Raw genomic sequence first — 25,019 nt, 5'->3', positions numbered from 1 at the left:
TGGCCTCCACTGCCTTCTTAGGCAGAGAATTCCACAGATTCACAACTATTCCTCCAAAACCTGTCCTCTCCATGTACCTGTCTAATTGTTGTTTAAACGTTGCGCCTCAACTACCCCTCCCGGCAGCACGTTCCAAACACCCCGCCACCCTTTTGTGTGAAGATGTTACCTCTCAAAATCCTTTCAAATCTTTTCCCCTTCACCTTAAACCTGTGTCCTCTGGTTCTCGATTCCCCTACTCTGGGCAAGAGACTCTGTGCATCTACCCGCATAGATGGCCAATTAGCCACAGCCAAGGGGCTTGGAGAATAAATAGTCAGCAGCTAATTTCACAGAGCAACATATTTTATTGTGCCTATTAGCCCATACATAGAATCAGAGTCATACAACGTTGAAACCTGCCGCTCGGCCCAACTTGCCCATGCTGACCAACATGCCCCATCTACACTAGTCCCACGTGCCCACGTTTGGCCCACATCCTCCTAAATCTAAGATAGACACAAACTGCTGGCGTAACTCAGCAAGTCAGGCAACGTCTCTGGGTGCAGTGGGTCGCCATAGACACAAAACCCATCCTTTTTCTCCAGAGATGCTGCCTGACCTGTTGAATTACGGCAGCACTTTGTGTCCATCTTTGGTATAAACCCGCATCTGCAGTTCTTTGTTCCTACATGCTTTCTAAACCTATCCTATGATTTAATTGTATTCAAAATGGCACCTCCCGTTCTCCTCCTTAACGATCGAGTGGGTCGCTCCCATTGTGGATAATGGAAATTGAAGTAAGCTTGGCCCGGAAGGAACTGCAGATGCTGTTTTAAATCGAAGAGAGGCACAAAATGCTGGAGGAACTCAGCGGGACAGGCAGCATCTCCGGAGAGAAGGAATGGGTGGCGTTTCGGGTCGAGACCCTTCTTCAGACTGATTTTACTATTGAAATAAGTGCCACCAAACACTTGGTGCCGAGGAGCTGGTGAAATTGTAATCCACATAGCAAGATCAATGTCTTATCTGTCAAGCAAAGGAGATGAATCTCAAACAAAAAGGCTGTGCTTTGGGGCTATTTACTGGATGAAAGAAATAAATGACAATAGAGTTAACTGCTTTGCATTGAGCATGAGGGAGTGGTGCCATTCAGTTGTAAATGAACGGGTCTTCTCCATACGAACATTTCTGTTCAACATACAACTCCCCTCATCATTTGGTATATTTATCATTTGGGATTTTATCCCATTTCCTTTCTCTGCCTCAGCTCGAGGTGGCACGGTGGCGCGACGGTAGAGTTGCTGTCTTACGGCGCCAGAGACCCAGGTTCGATCCTTTAGTTTAGAGATACAGCGCGGAAACAGGCCCTTCGGCCCACTGGGACCGCACCGACCAGCGATCCCTGCACACGAACACTATCCTACACACACTAGGGACAATTTTTACATTTATACCAAGCCAAGTAGCCTACAAACCTGTACGTCTTTGGAGTGTGGGAGGAAACCGAAGATCTCGGAGAAAACCCACGCAGGTCACGGGGAGAACGTACAAACTCCATACAGACAGCACTCGTGTGCTCGCTTCGGCAGCACATATACTAAAATTGGAATGATACAGAGAAGATTAGCATGGCCCCTGCGCAAGGAAGACACGCAAATTCGTGAAGCGTTCCATATTTTTAAAATAAATTTTTTAAAAGACAGCACTCGTAGTCGGGATTGAACCCGGGTTTCCGGCGCTGCCTTCGCTGTAAGGCAGCAACTCTACCGCTGCATCACCGATCCTGACCTCCGGTGCTGTCTGTACGGAGTTTGTACGTTCGCCCCGTGATCGCATGGGTTTTCTCCAGGACCACATGTGGTTTCCTCCCACATTCCAAAGACGTACAGGTTTGTAGGTTAATTGGTTTCAGTAAGAATTGTACATTGTCCCTGGTGTGTAGGATAGTGCTAGTGTACAGGGATCGCTGGCCGAAGGGATTCGGTGGGCCGAAGGGCCTGTTTCTACACTGTATCTCTAAACGAAACTAAACTAAAGCTCGCAACATACCTTTCTATTTTTGGCCCACCATAGATAGACACAAAAGGCTGGAATAACTCAGCGAGACAGGCAGCATCTCTGGAAAGAAAGAATGGGTGACGTTTCGAGTCGAGACCCTTCACTATCAATCATATTTGGATACAAATCTTCGTGATGCAAAAATGTTTTTTGCCCGACTGGTGTACGTTCCATGTCTTATGCTGGTTTTCATTAAAAAAAAAACACAAGGTGCTGGAATAACTTAGTGTGTCAGGCAGCATCTCTGAAGAGCATGGATGGGTGACGTTTCAATGGATATTTTTAAGGCAGGGATAGATAGATTCTTGATTAGTACGGGTGTCTGGGGTTGTGGGGAGAAGGCGGGAGAATGGGGTTGGGAGGGAGAGATAGATCAGCCACGATTAAATGGCGGAGAAGACTTGAATGGGCTAATTCTGCTCCTATCACTTATGACCTTATGACGTTTCAGGACGGGACCCCCTGTCGATCAAATGATCGTCACTCAATCGATTGGCGAAAGATTCCAGGGACGGCCACTTTCGGAGAGCTGTTTACTGATTACTGATGCAACGCTGTGTGTGTCGGGTGTGGAGAAAGGGTAGATTTACATAATGGATTTTCAATGTGCCTGATAAAGGACAAGCCCTGGAATGAATGGCATTCGTGGCAGTGTCCATTGTTCTTTTTCACACAAACTTATCAACACCATCTCGATCAAGGTGGCTCTCAATGTGAACAGGTTCTCCTGATCAAACCATTAGATCTGGGGCAGGAAGGGGAAAGCCAGACTGCATTGAATTGCATTTCTTTCATTCATTGTTCCTTATCTCTCTCCACATCATTGTCTATATCTCTCGTTTCCCTTTTCCCTGACTAGTCTGAAGAAGGGACTCGACCCGAAACGTCACCCATTTCTTCTCTCCAGAGATGCTGCCTGTCCCGCTGAGTTACTCCAGCACTTTTGTGTCATTCTTCGGTTTAACCCAGCACCTGCAGTTCCATCCTACACATCAGACTGCATTGAATCTCATCCAGCCCGCTCCTGATAAAGAAAAAACTAACGGCTTGTTGTTTGCAGTGAGCTATTTGTGTACGTTGGGCTCCTGCACTTCACCATTGTGTGCTGCAGCCCACACTACAGGGCTGAGATTGACAGACTGCCGCTGAGACCAGTGCCTCTTAAACCTTTGAACTAGTCAGCGCAATCAAACAACACTCCTATAGTAAATGGAAGGTTCTCACGGGGCTTTTGAAACGAGACAATGGAAGATTGTCCCTGGGAAGAGAAGGAGGAGAAAGAACCAGTTCATGTGGCGATGGACGCAATTTAAAATAATATATAGGAAGGAACTGCAGATGTGTAGGAAGGGACTGCAGATGTGGAGGAAGGTACTGCAGATGTGCAGGAAGGAACTGCAGATGTGGAGGAAGGAACTGCAGATGTGGAGGAAGGGACTGCAGATGTGGAGGACGGAACTGCAGATGTGCAGGAAGGAACTGCAGATGTGGAGGCAGGAACTGCAGATGTGCAGGAAGGAACTGCAGATGTGGAGGAAGGAACTGCAGATGTGCAGGAAGGAACTGCAGATGTGGAGGAAGGGACTGCAGATGCTGGTTTAAACCGAAGAGAGACACAAAAAAGCTGGGAAAGGCAGCAGCATCTCTGGAGAGAAGGAATGGGTGATGTTTCGTGTCGAGTCCCTTCTTCGGACTGATGTTGCCTGTCCCGCTGAGTTACTCAAGGAAATGCCAGATGCTGTTTTACACCAAAGATACACACAAAATGCTGGAGTGACTCAGTCCAGTTTAGTCTATTGTTCCGTGTACCGAGGTACAGTGAAAAGCTTTTTTTGCCCGCTAACAGCAAGGCAACACATGATTACAATCGAGCTATTTACAGTGTACAGATACATGATAAAGTGAGTGACGTTTAGTGCAAGGTAAAGCCAGCAAAGTCCGATCAAGGATAGTCCGAGGGTCACCACTTCAAATAATATATTGTGTGCTTGCGATAGGGATCACTTTGGGAGTTCCTCAGATACTTCAACACCGAACCTAACCAGTCCTCACCCTTCTAGTCAGAGGAAGGGTCCTGGCCTGTATCGCCGCTAATCATTCTCTCCCCAGAGGCTACCGACCCGCTGAGTTCCTCCAGTATAGAGCGACACGGTGGTGCAGCGGTAGAGTTGCTGCCTTACAACGCAATAAAAAACCTAGGTTCGCTCCTGACTACGGCTGCTGTCTGTACGGAGTTTGTACATTCACCCTGTGAACGTGTGGGTTTTCTCCGGGTCATATCATATCATCATATCATACACATACAGCCGGAAACAGGCCTTTTCGGCCCTCCAAGTCCGTGCCGCCCAGTGATCCCCGTACATTAACACTATCCTACACCCACTAGGGACAATTTTTACATTTACCCAGCCAATTAACCTACATACCTGTACGTCTTTGGAGTGTGGGAGGAAACCGAAGATCTCAGAGAAAACCCACGCAGGTCACGGGGAGAACGTACAAACTCCTTACAGTGCAGCACCCGTAGTCAGGATCGAACCTGAGTCTCCGGCGCTGCATTCGCTGTAAAGCAGCAACTCTACCGCTGCGCTACCGTGCCGCTCCGGTTTCTTCTCACGCTCCAAACACGTGCGGGTTTGTAGGTTAATTGACGCCTGAAAACTGGAAATTGTCCCCAGTGTGTGGGATAGTGCTAGTGTACGGGGTGATCGCTGGGTGGCACGGACTCTTCGGTCTTTTATCCATGCTGTATCTCTAATGTCTAAAAAAATGTCTTAAACATAGAAGATAGAACAGTACAGCATCGGAGCAGGCCTTTCGGCCCACAATGTCTGTGCTGACCATGATGCCTTAATCACATCAATAGACAATAGACAATAGGTGCAGGAGTAGGCCATTCGGCCCCTCGAGCCAGCACCGCCATTCAATGTGATCATGGCTGATCATTCTCAATCAGTACCCCGTTCCTGCCTTCTCCCCATACCGCCTGACTCCTCTATCCTTAAGAGCTCTATCTAGCTCTCTCTTGAATGCATTCAGAGAATTGGCCTCCACTGCCTTCTGAGGCAGAGAATTCCACAGATTCACAACTCTCTGACTGAAAAAGTTTTTCCTCATCTCCGTTCTAAATGGCCTACCCCTTATTCGTAAACTTCTCTCCACAGGCCTTGGCCTCCACAGCCTTCTGTGGCAAAGAATTCCACAGATTCACCAGCCTCTGACTAAAGATGTGAAAGTTTTGGGGAACGTGATTCACGTGGAAGGAGGGAATGTCGCGGAAGGGTCTAGAAAATGGCACCATTGCGGGGACTCTGCGGTTTATTTCAAGTCCCGAGGCCGAGGAATGTGTCAGAAGCAAAGTGAACGCTGTGCTGCCAATAAACCAAAGTACAGAGCCTTGGGTTAACGGCTGTGTTAAATCATTGAAATTGTCCTGAGTGTATGTAGGTTAGTGTGTACAGGGTGATTGTTGGTCGGTGAGGACTCTGTCGGTGGGCCGAAGGGCCAGTGTCCGTACTGTATCTCTCAAGTCTAAAATCTGAATTCTCTGGTGTCGACCGCAGCAGTTAGCTTTGGGTTGCAGAAGGGCCAGAGAGTAGGTTTCCTTCTCTATGGAATATTTGTGAATCAGCTAGCTTTTTTAAACAAGCCATTAGTTGCTTGGTTACCATTGCCAACACATTATTCCATTGCCAACACACATTATTCCAGATTGATCTAATAACTTGAAATTAAACTCCCCATCCGGTGAAATCAGACGCGCATGTTATTAGTTGATATTAGTTCAAATGGAAACTTAAACCATAGCAGAGCAGGAAGATATACCTGGCAGTTCAACTGGGCCAGGGAGATATACCTGGCAGATCAATCTGGGCCAGGGAGATATACCTGGCAGATATGACTGAGCGAGGGAGATACACCAACGATCACCCTGTACAGGTGATCCTACATACACTCAGGACAATTTCACAACTTACTGAAGCCTGTTCACCTGCAAACCTGAACATCTTTGGAGTCATAGAATCATAGAGTGATACAGTGTGGAAACAGGCCCTTTGGCCCAACTTGCCCACACTGGCCAACAATGTCCCAGCTACACCTGTCCCACCTGCCTGCGCTTGGTCCATATCCCTCCAAACTTGTCCTATCCATGAACCTGTCTAACTGTTTCTTAAACGATGGCATAGTCCCTGCCTCAACTACCTCCTCTGGCAGCTTGTTCCATACACCCACACCCTTTGTGTGAAAAGGTTACCCCTCGGATTCCTATTAAATCTTTTCTCCTTCACCGTGTACCTATGTCCTCTGGTCCTGGATTCCCCTACTCTGGGCAAGAGACTCTTGTGCATCTACCCAATCTATTCCTCTCATGATTTTGTACACCTCTATAAGATCACCCCTCATCCTCCCGTGTTCCCTGGAATAGAGACCCAGCCTACTCAACCTCTCCCTACAGCTCACACCCTCTAGTCCTGGCAACAACCTAGTAAATCTTTTCTGAACCCTTTCAAGCTTGACAATATCTTTCCCATAATAAGGTGCCCAGAACTGAACACAATATTCTAAATGCGGTCCCACCAACGTCTTATACAACTGCAACATGACCTCCCAACTTCTATACTCTGTACTCTGACTGATGAAGGCCAAAGTGCCAAAAGCCTTTTTGACCACCTTATCTACCTGCGACTCGACCTTCAAGGAACCATGGACCTGTACTCCTAGATCCGTCTGCTCTACATCACTCCCCAGACTACCATTTACTGTGTAGGTCCAGCCCTTGTTAGATGTCCCAAAATGCAACACCTCACACTTCTCTGTATTAAATTCCATCAACCATTCCACAGCCCACCTGGCCAATCGATCCACATCCTGCTGCAATCTGTCACAACCGTCTTCACTATCTGCAAAACCACCCACTTTGGTATCATCAGCAAACTTGCTAATCTTGCCCTGCATGTTCTCATCCAAATTATTGATGTAGATGACAAACAGTAAAGGGGCCCAACACCTAACCCTGAGGCACACCACTAGTCACAGGCCTCCAGTCCGAGAAGCAACCCTCCACCATCACCCTTTGCTTCCTTCCATGGAGCCAATTTGCTATCCATTCAGTGTGGGAGGAAACCGGAGCACCCGGAGAAAACCATGCAGTCACAGTGGGATCGTGCATACTCCGTACGGGCAGCACCCTCAGTCAGGATCTCACCCCAGGTCTCTGGTGCTCTACCGTTGCGCCCCTAATTCATCAAAGCAAGTTGGTATCGGTAGGGGGTCCAATGAGGGGCTAACATCAGTAGGGACAGCAGGAGGCCAGAAAGCCTTATCAGCTTGTTCCACCATGAGTGAAATAAATGGTGGATAAATGCCGGCTATCCGTACACTGTGGACGAGTCGATTGTAATCATGCATTGTCTTTCCGCTGACTGGCTTTCACTGTACCTCGGTACACAGGACAACAAACTAAACTCAACTCGACACCTGCCGTCACTCTCTGTCCATTGCGTCCCAAACAGCAGCCTCCGGAGAGAAAAACATGTCTGTGACTCTGCGCTTCTCGGTGGAAACGTTTGCAACCCCTCCTTTCCCCAATCGTGTGATTGTAAATGCATTCTGATGTTGTGACCCCTGGTCCTCAGCAGGCTGTTGTCAGCCATCTTCCTTTCTGAAGCACTCAGCTGGTTGTTCCCATGCTCTGAGCTGTGGAACCCTGTGCGGTGTTCCTCGCGCATGATATCAGTAACCGCTAACTGGTTGTGACAGCGGCAGGCTGCCCACAGATTTGAATATTGACGGAGTGCTTTTGAATGTGACAGCATCAGCCACCCCTCATCACCACACTAATGAGACTGCCCACGTAAACAGAGGCTGCTTTAAAGGCTGGGGTAGAATGTGGGCCTGTGCAGGCTGGGGTCAGTACGATTACACTCAGTTGTGCACTCGCACACACCCACACGCACACACGACACATACACACACACATATGCGCACGCACACATGCACACATGCACAGACACATACGTGCACACTGATACACACACACACTCACATACACACAGACACACATGTATATACCCGCACATACAAACACTAACACTAACACTATCCCACACACACTGGGGACCATTTACAATTGCACCAAGCCAATTAACCTGCAAATCTGTACTTCTTTGGAGTGTGGGATGAAAATCAGAGGCCCCGGAGAAAACTCATTGGGAGAACGTACAAACTCCATACAGACAGCCCTCTTAGCCAGGATCAAACCTTGATCTCTAGCACCGCAAGGCAGCAACTCTACTGCTGCGCCACCGTGTCGCCCTGTACTGACTGTGAATATATTAGTTTAGTTGACAATTGAGGGGAGATACAGAGACAGGCAAAGAATACCGGACAGTGATTATCAAGAGCATCGAGCGCTGCATGAGATGCAACGATAAGCCTTTTTGAAACCACCTCGGCTCAAAAAACAGGCAGAGCGTTAACAACAGCTTCTGTAAATGCCCTTGTGCAAACTCCGCCGGTGCAGTCTGACAGATCGACGAGAGAAATAGTGTAGCAGTCCTGGATCAAGTGTCAGCACGTAATCCGAGTGAAGGGAATAGTAGCTGCCAAATGAAAGAGTCCGCTGGGAAGAATTGAAGGAGGTTTGAAGCTGCTGTTTGAATAAACCAGCCCTTTCATGAGGCTTTATACAGTGAAGGGAAGGTGGGGGGGGGCTGTTACAGATATTCACATGAAAGCATCTGGAAAATACAGGAGATGACTATACACTAAAACTCTCATTTGTTTGTTTGTTTGTTCCTGAACTACAGCCAAAAGGGTGCACGATAGCACAACAATTTTAGGCCCACCTCACTCACCGTCGTCCCTTTGGTGCTAATGGAAGACGTTTCATTGAATTCGGTTATATTTTTAAAGTTATTCACATTTTAAAGTTTAAATCTATCTCCCAGGGAGGGAGGGAGGAGGGGAGGGAGGATGAGGGGGATGGAGTGGGGGAGGGAGGGGGGAGAGGGGAGGGGGGGGGAGTGGGGAGGAGATGGGGCTGCACCAATGCAGGAGAGGTTTGGGCCCAACGGGTCCACTTGGTCTAGTAACGAATTAAAACACACTGTGAGGGAAATGTTTTAAAAGAATTCCTTACAAAGTAGGAGGCCATTTCAGCCCATCGAGTCAATGTCAGCTCTTTGGAGCAATCCCGTTTCCTGACTAAATTATCCACCGTTTCCATCGACATCCCATCAGATACCAAAACTAACAAGGAAGGGATGTGATGGTGGGGGAGAGGGGGGAAGATAGGTTTGTAGGTTAAGACACAAAAATCTGTAGTAACTCAGCGGGACAGCAGCATCTCTGGAGAGAAGGAATAGGTGACGTTTCGGGTCGAGACCCTTCTGCAGACCCAGAAAGTCACCCGTTCCTTCTCTCCAGAGATGCTTGCTACCTGTCCCGCTGAGTTACTCCAGCTTTTTGTGCCTATCTTCGGTATAGGGTTGCCAACTGCCCTGTATTAGCCGAGACATCCCGTAATTTGGGCTAAATTGGTTTGTCCCATAGGGGACCGGCCTTGTCCCGTATTAGGCCCTGACACTGTAGGCCCGGACACTGTAGGGCAGGACACTGTAGGCCCGGACACTGTAGTCCCGGACAGTGTAGGCCCGGGCGCCGTCTATCGGAGGTTGCGTAGCAACCTGATGGTGGAGCAGGAGCACGTGGCTGCTGGCTGGTGAGGTCACGTGGGGCGCGAGGTGGTGATGTCACCCCTTGTCCCTTATTTGGGAGTGAGGGAAGTTGGGCAACCCTACTTCGGTATAAACCAGCATCTGCAGTTCCATCCTACACAGGTTTGTAGGTTAATTGGCTTCTTCTTAAATTGTCCCTCGCGTGTGGGAAAGAATGTATGCTTGATCGTTGGTCGGCGTGGACTCGGTGGGCCTGTTTCCACGCTGTATCTCTAAAACTAAAACTCAAACTTAAACCAAAACTAAATTCAGTACAACAGAAGTGGTAAGTGTACAAGTGTCACCAGGAGACTCTGCTGATGGGTGGGGGGGGGGGGGGGGGGGGGGAGGGGAGCAGAGGTTTAGAAGAATCTTCGCATACTGAGTCTACTAGTCTCCAGATCAGCAGATGAAGATTAATGATCTCATTAATTGCCTTGATAACATTCTGTCTCACACTGCGGCAACAAGTCTTTAGTCAGGAAAGAGTTACAACAGCCGAACAAAGAGTTCAAAAGGTGAAAGAAGGATTGAAAATCTTAGTCATTTATTTAGAACAGATTAGAGCAGCAATTCAGTCTGATGTCTGGAGAAGGGTCCCGACCCGAAACGTCGCCCACCCTTTTGTCTCCAGAGATCCTAATCTGGCCCGCTGAGTTACTCCAGCACTTTGTGTCCATCTAAGGCATCAGAATGTTCCTGCTGGGAGTGATGTAATTGGACTTTAAGTTCCAGGAAGAGTTGGGAGTCACATCTAGGCCAAACCGAGAGATAAAGACTGAGGATTTCCATCCCTTAATGGCATTAATGAACCACATGGGTTTTTACAACCGCCGACAGTTTTATGGTCACAGTTACAGGCGCAAGCTGTTTAATTCCAGATTTACTTAATTACTTGAATTAAATGACCCCAGCTAGCATACTTGCTTTCAAGCTTGTGTCTCAGGGTCAGCGGTTTAGGCCTCCATCAAAGTCTTCTGGTAGATGAACAATTCTACGATTAGTCTCTTGAATGGGAAAATGCACCTGGACCTAACCCAGCAAGGGGATGATGATGACGTGAAGAAGGGTCTCGAGGTGAAACGTCACCCATTCCTTCTCTCCAGAGATTTTGCCTGTCCTGCTGAGTTACTCCAGCTTTTTGTGTCTATCTCAAGGAAGTGTAGATGCTGGTTTACACCGGAGATAGGCGTGCAGCGTAGGTTTACTAGGTTAATTCCCGGAATGGCGGGACTATCATATGTTGAAAGACTGGAGCGACTAGGCTTGTATACACTGGAATTTAGAAGGATGAGAGGAGATCTTATAGAAACGTATAAGATTATTAAGGGGTTGGACACGTTTGAGGCAGGAAACATGTTCCCAATGTTGGGGGAGTCCAGAACAAGGGGCCACAGTTTTAAGATAAGGGGTAGGCCATTTAGAACTGAGATGAGGAAAAACTTTTTCAGTCAGAGAGTTGTGAATCTGTGGAATTCTCTGCCTCAGAAGGCAGTGGAGGCCAATTCTCTGAATGCATTCAAGAGAGAGCTGGATAGAGCTCTTAAGGATAGCGGAGTCAGGGGTTATGGGGAGAAGGCAGGAACGGGGTACTGATTGAGAATGATCAGCCATGATCACATTGAATGGCGGTGCTGGCTCGAAGGGCCGAATGGCCTCCTCCTGCACCTATTGTCTATTGTCTATTGTCTAAAATGCTGATGTAACTCAGCGGGTCAGGCAGCATCTCTGGAGGAAAAGAACAGGCGACGTTTCGGGTCGGAACCCTTTGTCAGTCTGAAAAACTGACGAAGGGTCGTTAGTTCACCTACTCTTTTTCTCCAGAGATGCTGCCGGACCCACTGACTTGCTCCCGCATTTTGTGTCTAGTTTAGTGTACCGAGGTACAGTGAAAAGCTTTTGCTGCGTGCTAACTTCCAGTCAGTGGAAAGTCAATACATGATTGCAATCGAGCCGTCCACAGTGTACAGATAGATACATGAGAAAGAGAATAAAGTGAATAACGTTTAGTGCGAGATAAAGTCCAGTAATCTCAATCAAAGATAATCCGAGTGTCTCCAATGAGGTAGATAGTAGTTTAGTTTAGTTTAGTTTAGAGATACAGCGCGGGAAACAGGCCCTTTCGGCCCACCGGGTCCGCGCCGACCAACGATTTACACACTATCCTATCCCCACTAGGGACAATTTTTATATTTACCAAGCCAATTAACTTACACGCTTACCACCGGGTCCACGCTGAACAGCGACCCCCGTAAAATAACACCATCCTACACACACTAGGGACAATTTTTACATTTGCCCAGCCAATTAACCTACAAACCTGTACGCCTTTGGAGTGTGGGAGGAAACCGAAGATCTTGGAGAAAACCCACGCAGGTCACGGGGAGAACGTACAAACTCCGTGCGGACAGCGCCCGTAGTCGGGATGGAACCCGGGTCTCCGCTGCTGCATTCGCTGTAAGGCAGCAACTCTACCGATGTGCCACCGTGCCCCCCCCCCCCCACCCCACCCCCCCCCCCCCCCCCCGTAGTTGAGGACTGCTCTCTAGTTATTGGTAGGGTGGTTCAGTTGCCTGATAACAGCTGGGAAGAAACAGTGTCCCCTTAAGATGAACACAAAGTGCTGGAATAACTCAGCGGGAGAGGCAGCATCTGTGGAGAGAAGGAATGGATAACGATTCGGGTTGAGACCTTTCTTCCCCTTAATCTGGAGGTGTGCGTTCTCACTCTTCTACACCTTTTTGCCCGATGGGAGAGGGGAGAAGAGGGAGTGGCCGGGGTACGACCCGCCCTTGATTATGCTGCTGGCCTTGCCGAGGCAGCGTGAGGTGTAAATGGAGTCAATGGAAGTGAGGTCTGAATCTGTTTATCTTCCGAGATAATGCTGTCAAGTGCTGGGAAGATGTTGTGGAATAATTAGCAAGGAGCAAGACAAGAATTGGTTTGAATTGCTTCGACATGACACGGATGACGATCCAATTCATGAGGTGGCCAAAATCATCCCGCTCAAAGCACGCGGTGAAAGCGAACATAAGCGTTATCCCGTGATTCAGGAAAAGTACGCAGAGACTTTTGGGCTGCACAGTGGCACAGTGGTAGAGTTGCTACCTTACAGCGCCAGAGACCCTGGGTTCGATCCCGCCTACGGGCGCTGTCCGTACGGAGTTTGTACGTTCTCCCCGTGACCGCGTGGGTTTTCTCCGGTCTCCTCCAACACTCCAAAGATGTACAGGTTTAATTGGCGCTTGTAATCGTAAAATTGCTCCTTGCGTGTAGGATAGTGTTAGTGCATGGGGTGATCGCGTTTCGGCGCGGACTCGGTGGGCCGAAGGGCCTGTTTCCACGCTGTATCTCTAGTCTGTTTTGATTGAGGGAGGCAATTCATCTTTTCTTCTCTTTCAAGTGTTAATCAATCTGCTCTGCATGCACACAATTTCTTACGTTGTCGGCAGAATGCAGAGGGCAAGCTGAAGTTATTATGTGGCTATGGTTGTTTGATTGTATTAATGTCGGTGAAGGTAAACTGTGAAGGCAATACAAATGTTACAGATGTTATGGTGTTGTTTTTCAGTCGCGTTGATAAGATTACTGTGTGGCTTCTTAATCAAGGCCTTGAAGGCTATTAAGGGTTATAAGTAGCATTAGGTTATTTCTAATCAGTCAGTGGGATGCTAAGGAGAGGACTCGCATTTAAAAGAATTGCGAAAGGGATTCGAAGGGCATTTAGGAAATATTTAGATAGGATGGGCACAATTGATGAAGTCTGCACTTATCTTGATAATTGCTTGGTTACAAAACTATTGAACAGCAGGAGAAACAAGCAAGAGATTGGGGATTAGACACAGAACAAAGACACAAGCAGATTAAGGGCTGTGCAAGTTGTTGGTGAGACTGCACTTGAGAGAGGGTGCAGAAACAATTCACAGGATGTTGCCAGGACTGGAGGGTACGAGCTATGATAAAAGGCTGGGGAGGTCCGGGGCTTCTCTGATGTAGAGAAAACTGAAGGGGTGGGGGAGAGAGAAATCATGAGGGGCATAGATAAGGCAAACAGTCACAGTCTTTTTCCCAGAGTAAGGGGATCCAAAAACGAGAGGAAATGTGTAGGGAGGAACTGCAGATGATGGTTTATGCCGAAGATAGACACGAAATGCTGGAATAACTTAGCGGGTCAGGCTGCATCTCTGGAGAGAAGGAATGGGTGACGTTTCAGGTAGAGACCCTTCTTCAGATTTGAAGAAAGGCCTCGACCCGAAATGTTACCTATTCCTTCTCTCCAGAGATGCTGACTGTCCCGCTGATTTTGTGTCTATCTAAAGCTATAGATGACCTAGGTTCAAGGCGAGAAGGTAAAGACGAGTTTAAAAGGAAGGAGATTAGGCAGGAATTTCTTTAGTCAGAGAGTGGTGACTCTGTGGAATTCATTGCCACAGAAGGCTGTAGAGGCCAAGTCAATGGATATTTTTAAGGCAGAGATAGATTAATTCTTGATTAGTACGGGTGTCAGGGGTTATGGGGAGAAGGCAGGGGAATGGGGTTGAGAGGGAAAGATAGATCAGCCATGATTGAATGGCGAAGTAGACTTAATGGGCCGAATGGCTTAATTCTGCTCCGATCACATGGATCAGGTACATGGATAGGACAGGTTTAGAAGGATATGGGCCGGATTCAGGCAGGTGGGACTCATGTACATGGGACATGTTGGTCAGTATGGGCAAGTTGGGCTGAAGGGCCTGTTTCCACCCTGTCTGACCGTATGGCTCACTCTATTTGTAAATCATGAATAAGAGTGCAGTCAGCAGTCTCTCTGGAGTGCTTGTCATTAAGTTGAATCTTTTGATGTTTCTTTCGGCAACTGATAGTGAAGGGCCTCGTAAGTTTGCAGCGGTACCCTCTGCACGCAAAATCAGCCCAATGTACAAGATGCTCACTTGTCCCTGTGGACTGAGTTACACTTCACATGTTGAGGTGCAAGTTCTACCTCTGTAAAACAGATTAACTTTCAACACATGAGGCGCAAATCACATCCTTGTCCTCATGTTTAAAATGATTACACTCTGAGGCATCTGTTCCGTTGCTAATTATGCAGACTGCGGCAATAATGAAGCCTGCCCAACCCACTTTAGACTCGAGAGATACAACTCGGAAGCAGGCCCTTCGGCCCGTCGAGCCCGTGCCGACCAGCGATCACCCCGCACACCAGCACTACCCTACACACCGGGGACAATTGACCAATTTTACCGAAGCCAATTCACCTACAAACCTGCACGTCCTTGGAGTGTGGGAGGAAACGGAGCACCCGGAGAAAACCCACGCAGGTCACGGGGGAGGACGTACAAACTCCACACGGACAGCGCCCGTAGTCAGGATCGAACCCGGGTCTCTGGCGCTGTAAGGCAGCAACTTTACTGCCGCCCCTTGGTAGGAGACCGTTAACAAATAAACATTTGCTCCTTTTAGTGAAGGATGTTTTGCTTTCTTCCGCCTTCTTCTGCCCCCAGTTTCGGGCTCTGGAGTACACTGTCTTCTCTTAGTCATAAGTGATAGGAGTAGAATTAGGCCATTCGGCCCATCAAGTCTACTCCGCCATTCAATCATGGCTGATCTATCTCTCCCTCCTAACCCCACTCTCCTGCCTTCTTCCCACAACCTCGGACACCTGAGCCTGGGTGCAGCATATCAGCAGGGCAATTCAGTGGCCAGAGCTTTTCCTCTCGCCATGTATCTGTACGGTCAAGTCAGGGGGTCACAGGTTAACAGCCAGGTTCAGGAATCCCAGGAGGCTTCTCCCGCCCCCGTCACCCCGATAACTGTGCCCACCATCTCACCCCTCAGCCCCCCCCCAACCCACCACTCCATCCCACGCACAAGATCCCAGAGTCCTGAGACCAACTACACCAGAGGTGACTTAGTTGATCAGCGCAAACTGGGTAATGAACCGTCTGCTTTTTCAGGCTGTGCCTCTAAGGACCTGGTCTGTTTTTGAAGACAGTCAGAACACTCTTCCCCCAGGATTGAAAAAATCAAATATTGGAGGGCATAGCTTTAAGGCGAAAGAGGCAAAGTCTAACAGAGATGTGCAGGGCACGTTTTTCACACAGAAGATGGTGAGTGCGTGGAACGTGCTGCCCGGGGGGGGGTGGTGGTTGAGGGAGGTAGATATATTAGTGTACGTTTAAGAGACTTTTGAATAGGCAGATGAATATGCAGGAAATGGGATGATATGGATTGCGTGTCGGTAGATAAGAGTTAGTCTTGGCACCATGTTCGGCACAGACATTGTGGGCCAAAGAGCCAGTTCCTGTGTTGTACTGGTCTACGTTCTTCGTATATAATGCAGTGGTGTAGAAGGGTAATGAGTCATGTGGTGGAGTTCAGTTCGGTTTATTGTCATGTGCACTGAGGTACAGTGAAAAGCTTTTGCCGCGTGCTAACCAATCAGCCGAAATACTACACATGATCAACAATCAAGCCATTCACAGTGTACAGATACACGATAAGGGAATCACGTTTGGTGCAAGGTAAAACCAGTAACGTCCGATCTAAGATAGTCTGAGGGTCACTGTTGCGGTAGGCTAGTTGTATATTCCTTCATCTCATGGTCTCGAGAGATCTTACAGAGACCCATATCTTTATAACCTGCACTTCATAGGTTAGCATTATAGACTTATCATTTTACCATTGTTAGATATTTACATTTATGTCAAATGGAAAGTTTTGTGTTGCTAGCCGAATTTATTGAATGGGAGTTTTTAACCCTCAATCTGAATATCAGTTTCTGGGCACACTGACACAGCTGGTGCCTGGAATTTTACAAACATGTGTGGGAAGCATTGTTTGAAAATATTTTGGCAACTAAATTTTGGGCCAAGGGCGTTGCTCAATGTGGATGGGGTTGTACAAAGTCTAGCTACCACTGCCGCGGTGGCTAATCTATCTGTTAATAAATAGCATATAAACAAACATTCCTCGATTTAGTGGCCTGCATAGCTCTGTTTGAATGCCTTGAATTATCCTGCGTACAGATGCATAAAAGTTTGGAGGTGAAGTTACTTCCTGAGAGTTTAGTTATTTACGGTTAGAGGTACAGCGCGGAAACAGGCCCTTCGGCCCACTGAGTCCATGCCGACCCGTTCACACTAGTTCTACACACAAGGGGCCATTTACAGAGGCCAGTTAAGGTCATAACTGATAGGAGTAGAATTAGGCCATTCGGCCTATCAAGTCTCCTCTGCCATTCAATCATGGCTCATGTATCCCTCCTAACCCAATTCGCCTGCATTCTCCCCATAACTTCTGACATCTGCACTAAGCTGGAATTTAGTAGGATGAGAGGGGATCTTATTGAAACATATAAGATCATTAAGGGATTGGACACGCTAGAGGCAGGAAACATGTTCCCGATGTTGGGGGAGTCCCGAACCAGGGGCCACAGTTTAAGAATAAGGGGTTAGGCCATTTAGAACGGAGATGAGGAAGAACTTTTTCACCCAGAGAATTGTGAATCTGTGGAATTCTCTGCCTCAGAAGGCAGTGGAGGCCAATTCTCTGGATGCTTTCAAGAGAGAGTTAGATAGAGCTCTTAAAGATAGCGGTCAAAGGATATGGGGAGAAGGCAGGAACGGGGTACTGATTGTGGATGATCAGCCATGATCACAGTAAATGGCGGTGCTGGCGCGAAGGGCCGAATGGCCTCCTCCTGCACCTATTGTCTATTGCATAATGTCTAAACCGAAGATGCGCACAAAAAGCTGGAGTAACTCAGCGGGTCAGGCTGCATCTCTGGAGAAAAGGAATAGGTGACGTTTGGGGGTCGAGACCCTTCCGCAGAAACCTTCTCCAAATATGCTGCCTGACACGCTGAGTCACTCCAGCACATTGTGTCTTTTTTTTGTTGTAAACCGCCATCTGCAGTTCTTTAGTTCTGCTTTGATCTAAAATCTCCTCTTTTCCCGCTATGGTTCAATATTTTCCTGGTTTGTGCAGACATTATTTTTTGATGGCAATCGTTCACGAGGCAGCATGCAGGCAGGAAATAAAAACTTTTGACAAACAGGTCTTTTGGAAAGCACAGAGCCCTATCAAGGCAGACATTGTTAAGAGCGCGACAGGTTTAGTTGTCTGGCAAACTGATTGAAATGCAGTAAAGGCCCACAGAGGGAGTGGAGTGAAAGATTCTCATTGATTTAGATCCATTTGTTGACCTCAGGGCGCCTCGCTGCTAATTAAACTCTACTTTTCCCGAAGTGTTTGTAACGATGGGATTCACGGCAGAAACCTTGCCCACAGCAAGGTCCGCCGAGCGGCGGCGTAAACACAACAAATTCTGTGAAAATGACAACTTTGCAAGCAGCCTGAACGTGAGTTATGTGCGGGTCAGGCAGCATCTCTGGAGAAAAAGAGTAGGTGACGTTTCGGGTCGGAATGACTTCTTTAAAACTTGGGCTGGGGGGGGGGGGGGGGGGGGGAGGGGTGTGGAAATAAACTGGAGGTGAGAAAAGGCACTTTGTCCAGTTTATTTTATTCAGGATTTTGTCTCCAGTTTGTCTCCCCACCCTCGCACCTCTACTTTCAGTCTGAAGAAGAGTCTCGACCCAAAACATCACCTATTCTTCTTATCCAGAGATGCTGCCTGACTTGCCGAGTTACTGCTGCACTTTGTGTCTAACTTTGGTATAAACCAGCATGTGCAGTTCCTTCCTACACATTTATTGTCGATCTGCTTTGTTCTGATGGCAAATTTTTGAGTGTGCCTCATGCCACCATATTGCTGTGGTGACAAAAACATCTTCCATCCCTGCTGCACAGGCCATGAAAATGCTTCAGACATCCCGAGGTCTTGTGGTAAAGAAAGACAATTCTTCTTTCCCTTTTTGCCTCCATTTATTCTCCCGACACCGTATAGTTCAGTTCAGTTTAGTTTAGTTTAGAGATACAGTGCAGAAACAGGCCCTTCGGTCCATTGGGTGCGCGCCAACCAGCGATCCCCACACACTAACACTATCCCACACACACTAGGGAGAATTTACAATTTTACCGAAGCCAATTAACCTAGCAACCATGTCTTTGGGAGTGTGGGAGGAAACCGGAGCACCCGGAGAAAACCCACGCAGGTCACAGTGAGAACGTACAAACTACGGACAAGCAGCACCCGTAGTCAGGATCGAACCCGGGTCTCTGGCGCTGTAAGGCAGCAACTCTACCGCTGCGCCACCGTGCCTGTTATAACTTCCTGATAGTGAAATACAGACATTTGCCAATATGTTTGGGTTTCACGATATTATGTTTTTCACGGAAAGGTCTTTTAAAAAAAAATCCCAAAGCAATCGATATCCTTTTTAAAGAAAATCCTTTTATTTTGCTACGATTGTTTCTTTGTGTTGTCTGAATGGGAGATGTTGGCAGTGAAGCCTGCAGCGGACATTTGAAACCATAGTAGGTTTATTGGCACAATACTTGCCACGGTTAACGCGGATTATGGCTTCTTGCCTCATTGCCACTGGTGGGTATAGATTTCATCTTTCTCTCGCTTGTCTGGCAATCACCTGACATGCACACAAAGAAACACAGTGACTTTATCTGTTTGCACTTTGACCTCCCGCGCAGCAGGAAGGAAGCAATATTTGTGGTGGAGTGTTTGGTCTCAAGAGCCAGAACTATGGGCCATGTCAGAGAATGAGATGATCTGGACAAGCCAACAATGACCAGAACCTTTCCTAAAGCCGGTAATGCAAAAGCCCCCACGAAAGCCGTAAACATGAAGAAATTTGAGGAGCGGGTTTCTGAGAGCGTGTTCCAGGGTGCTCATTTTTACATTAACTCGCCCTGCTGGAACCTGATGCAGTTGCTTTAAGACACATGGAGCAAAAAGCACAGGCTTCTCTGGATCTGGGGCACTCCAGTACATCCAGCGTGGAAAACGGACTTTTGGTCTTTGAGCTTTTTCTTTCTGTAAATGGCGCAATAATATGGCGACCTGTACAAGACAATAGACAATAGATAATAGGTGCAGGAGTAGGCCATTCAGCCCTTCGAGCCAGCACCGCCATTCAATGCGATCATGGCTGATCACTCTCAATCAGTACCCCGTTCCTGCCTTCTCCCCATACCCCCTCACTCCGCTATCCTTAAGAGCTCTATCCAGCTCTCTCTTGAAAGCATCCAACGAACTGGCCTCCACTGCCTTCTGAGGCAGAGAATTCCACACCTTCACCACTCTCTGACTGAAAAAGTTCTTCCTCATCTCCGTTCTAAATGGCCTACCCCTTATTCTTAAACTGTGGCCCCTTGTTCTGGACTCCCCCAACATTGGGAACATGTTATCTGCCTCTAATGTGTCCAATCCCCTAATTATCTTATATGTTTCAATAAGATCCCCCCTCATCCTTCTAAATTCCAGTGTATACAAGCCCAATCGCTCCAGCCTTTCAACATACGACAGTCCCGCCATTCCGGGAATTAACCTAGTGAACCTACTGCTGGGAAAAAAGAATTTCACCGTGCAGTGCAAACATGACAATGATTTCTGTAAATTTCCCCGGTGTGGGACGAATAAAGGAATATATTATGACGAGCCATTGAACCGTTGAGTAAAACTTATTGCCACGCAGTATTAGGCAACATCTTCTTCTTTCGTATTTCAACTACAACAATCACAAGTGGCAATTGGTGCTTGAGAATACCGTAGTTGGCGCTTTGCTGCAAATGTTGCCAGTTCCGTAGAACTACCCAGGGTGGACGACGAGGATGTAAAGCAGCTCCCACCCCAGACAACATAACAGTTTGTGACACCAAGGTTCACTCCATATACAGACACAAAATGTTGGAGTAACTCAGCGGGGCCCTTCTTCAGACTCCGTATATATCTTCCAAACAGGTTTTGCTTCCAACTTTTTAGCAGCAGACTTTATTTAACATTGGGCGTAGTTTATAGTCAAACGATTTTGAAGTGGGCTTCAGACCGATTTTACATTCATCAATGGAAGCCTATTGGTGACAGAAACAAAATGGTTGCAGCACAGTAATTGGACTAAATGTTCTTTGAGGGAGAAGTAAATGGAGGCAGGTGGCAAAGAAAAGAATGCAGCAAACTTGCCTCTAATGTCTCGTATAAAGGGAGGCCCAAGTTTTTCCATTGCTTTACAACCTGGAGCACTAAAAGGATGTATGAGAAAGCCATTTGAGTGGCCAAAATGGTGTTTGGCACTTTAGCCTTCATCAGTCAAGAGTATTGAGTCTGAAGAAGGGTCTCCTCGCGACCTGAAACTTCACTCATTCCTTCTCTCCAGAGATGCTGCCCGTCCTGCTGAGTTACTCTAGCTTTTTGTGTCTATTGAGTACAGAGGTTGGGAGGCCTTGTTGCAGTTGTATAAGACGTTGGTGAGGCCGCATTTAGAGTATTGTGTTCAGTTCTGGGCACCATGTTATGGGAAAAATGTTGTCAAGCTGGAAAGGGTACAGTGAAGATTTACCAGGATGTTGCCTGGGCTAGAGGGTGTGAGCTGTAGGGAGAGGTTGAGCAGGCTGGGACTCTATTCCTTGGAGCGCAAGAGGAGGAGGGGTGATCTTATCGAGGTATATATAAAATCATGAGAGGAATAGATTGGGTCGATGCACAGAGTATCTTGCCCAGAGTAGGTGAATCGAGGGCCAGAGGACATAGGTTTAAGGTGAAAGGGAAAAAATTAAAAAGGAATCTGAGGGGTAACTTTTTCGCACAAAGGGTGTATGGAACAAGCTGCCAGAGGAGGTAGTTGAGGCAGGGACTATCCCAACATTTAAGAAACAGTTAAACAGGAACATGGATAGGACAGGTTTGGAGGGATAGGGACCAAACACGGGCAGGTGGAACTAGTGTAGCTGAGCCATGTTGACCAGTGTGAGCAATTTGGGCCGAAGGCCAAAGCACAAACATCATCAAGAAACTCGAGCAGATTTGGTGCAAAAGGCATTACACTCAATTTTTCCTAAGGATTTATTGCAAAAAGGACTTTCACTCTTTATATGAACACTGGGAAAGTCCTGCACAAAGCTTTTAAATAGGTTTTTTTGGAGCCTGCACATTTTTATTAATAGCGCAAGTGAGATCCATTGGGAACAAGTTGGTCTTGAACTTGTTGAACTAGTTGAAACCAGCAGACAACGGCCATTCCTGTGTTAGAAACCAGTTTCTAGCGAACAGAGGAACAGGGACCAGAGGAGTGTCGGAAGGAACTGCAGACACTGGTTTAAACCGAAGATAGATGCAAAAACCTGGGTCAGGCAGCACCTCTGGAGAAAAAGAATAGGTGACAATTTGGGTCGAGACCCTTCTTCAGACTAAGAGTCAGGGAAAAGGGAAATAAGAGACATAGATGGTGACATAGAGAGATAGAACAAATGAAGAGGTCCTTCTGCAGTTGTACAGGGCCCTAGTGAGACCGCACCTGGAGTACTGTGTGCAGTTTTGGTCTCCAAATTTGAGGAAGGATATTCTTGCTATTGAGGGCGTGCAGCGTAGGTTTACTAGGTTAATTCCCGGAATGGCGGGAATGTCATATGTTGAAAGACTGGAGCGACTAGGCTTGTATACACTGGAATTTAGAAGGATGAGAGGGGATCTTATCGAAACGTATAAGATTATTAAGGGGTTGGACACGTTAGAGGCAGGAAACATGTTCCCAATGTTGGGGGAGTCCAGAACAAGGGGCCACAGTTTAAGAATAAGCGGTAGGCCATTTAGAACTGAGATGAGGAAAAACTTTTTCAGTCAGAGAGTTGTTAATCTGTGGAATTCTTTGCCTCAGAAGGCAGTGGAGGCCAATTCTCTAAATGCATTCAAGAGAGAGCTAGATAGAGCTCTTAAGGATAGCGGAGTCAGGGGGTATGGGGAGAAGGCAGGAACGGGGTACTGATTGAGAATGATCAGCCATGATCACATTGAATGGCGGTGCTGGCTCAAATGGCCGAATGGCCACCTCCTGCACCTATTGTCTATTGTCTATTGAATGAAAGATGTGCAAAAAAGTAACAATGATAAAGGAAACAGGCCATTGTTAGTTGTGTGCTAGGTGAAAACGAGTTACAGACAATGAGAATCAACAAGACAACGAGACAATGAGAGTCAACAAGACAGTTTAGTTTACCTTGCCATCATGTTCGGCACCAATATTGTGGGCCGAAGGGCCTGTTCTATGTTCTATGTTCTCCAGTTTCAAAGGGATCAATGATTTCAGCAGCCTCACTTTGGCAGAAGGTTCAGTTATTCACTAACTATGCAGTAACTGTCTAGTTAGTCCTAATCATGTTGCACATTGCCGCATCTGGTCTGTAATGACCATTTTCCTTTAAATAACTGAGAGGTCCCTTTTCCACTGTAAATGGGATGATCGCACTCTACCGCTTATCCGTAAGGACTGCAATGAAACAGATGTCATCCATTTATAAACCCATCCAACCATGCTGTACACTTTGGTTAGAAGAGGTCATCTCTGAGGAGACTAATTGAAACCCACAGTGGTGGTGAAGGAATGCTCATCTGCAAGGATTCACCCACGTGCCAGATACATCCTCAGATCCTGGGCTCATTAGACTTGGAGATCATGGAGATTTGCTGGTGGGCACATTGGCAGTGGCAGTGCTTCAAAGGTGTTCTGTATTGGCAGCAATGTACTTTGGGATGTGTAGAAAAGAACTGCAGATGCTGCTTTAATACCAAAGACAGACACAAAGTGCTGGAGGAACTCAATGGGTTTGGCAGCATCGCTGGAGAAAAAGGACGAGTGAAGTTTCGGGTTGGGACCATCCTTCAGTTTGAAGAAAGGACCTGACCCGAAACGTCACCCATCCTTTTTCTCCAGAGATGCTGCCCGTCCCGCTGAGTTACTCCAGCACTTTGAGTCTATCTTCGGTTTGTACTTTGGGGTGTTCTTGTGTTGTAAAGGGCACTACGTATATAAAAGCAAATATTTATCTTACAAGATTAATTCATATTTCATACTCGAGCTCATTCCAGGGCCCGTCAGCCTTACAAACAAGAAAAAAATTCAAGGGCAGCACTGTGGCACAGTGGTAGAGTTGCTGCCTCACAGCAGCCAAGACCCGAGTTCGATCCTAACCTTCAGTGCCACAAAATGCCGGAGTAACTCAGCGGGTCAGGCAGCATCTCTGGAGAGAAGGAATGGGTGACGTTTCGGGTCGAGACCCTTCTTCAGACGCTGTCTTTGTGGAGTTTGTACATTTTCCGTGTGACCGAGTGGGCTTCCTCCGGGTGCCCTGGTTTCTTCCCACATTCCAAAGACGTGCAGGTTTGTAGGTTAATTGGCTTCTGCAAATTGTCCCTAGTGTGTAGGATATAGAACTAGTGTACAGGTGATTGATGGTTGGTGTGGACTCGGTGGGCCGAAGGGCCTGTTTCCAAGCTCTATCTCTAAAATAAAAACTGAAACTAAATCAAGTTAAAATTCTGGAGGTGTGTGGAAAGGAACTGCAGAGGTTGGTTTACACCAAAGATAGTCACAAAATACTGGAGTAACTCAGCAGGTCAGGCAGCATCTCTGGAGAGAAGGAACAGGTGATGTTTCGGATCTGATGAAGGGTCTTAACCTGAAACGTCACCCATTCCTTCCTTCCCGAGATGCTGCCTGACCCGCTGAGTAACTCCAGCATTTTGTGTCGATCTCTGGAGAAAAAGGATGGCTTAGGTTTGGGTCGGGACCCTTCTTCAGATCTGGTTTTTTTTTAAATTTCGATGCTCAGATTTCTTTCCAATCTCACTAAAATGCCACGTCACCTGCTGAGTTACTCCAGCATTTTGTGATACCTTCGATTTATACCAGCAGTTATTTTCCTTCACTAAAAGCAATTTCACATGTTAACAAGTTCTCAAGTTACAAGAGTAGAATTAGGCCATTCGGCCCATCGAGTCTACTCCGCCATTCAATCATGGCTGATCCCTGCCGTCTAATCCCATTTTCCTGCCTTCTCCCCATAACCCTTGACACCTGTTCTAATCAAGAATTTGTCTTATCTCTGCCGTATAAAATATCCACTGACTTGGCCTCCACAGCCCTCTGTGGCAGTGAGTTCAACAGATTAACCACCCTCTGACTAAACGATCCTCTCACTTGCATCAAGTGACGCCTGTGAAAGGAATCTGGCCGTCATTGAGTTAAAGTAATTCACTTAGAAGGCAGCAGGATTTAAGCCTCTTTCCATTCCTTGTGACTCTGTAATCATGTCGGCATCTGCTCATCTGTCCCCTGGAGCGAACTATGGAGCTGG

At 47.3% G+C, this 25,019-nt stretch overlaps 1 protein-coding gene and 1 non-coding gene across 6 annotated transcripts in view; both read left to right on the top strand.

The window, feature by feature from the left end:
• Nucleotides 1-25,019, top strand: part of LOC144597448 (coiled-coil domain-containing protein 85C-like) — a 187,517-nt gene that overhangs the window by 78,858 nt on the left and 83,640 nt on the right. The window lies entirely within an intron of this gene.
• LOC144597740 (U6 spliceosomal RNA) lies at nucleotides 1,556-1,662 on the top strand. The gene has a single exon (XR_013547786.1). It is a non-coding gene; the product is annotated as a U6 spliceosomal RNA (small nuclear RNA).

The sequence above is a fragment of the Rhinoraja longicauda genome, chromosome 10 (assembly GCF_053455715.1).
Source record: "Rhinoraja longicauda isolate Sanriku21f chromosome 10, sRhiLon1.1, whole genome shotgun sequence".
Classification (NCBI taxonomy): Eukaryota; Metazoa; Chordata; class Chondrichthyes; order Rajiformes; family Arhynchobatidae; genus Rhinoraja; species Rhinoraja longicauda.
This window is presented reverse-complemented; position numbering and strand designations above follow the sequence as displayed.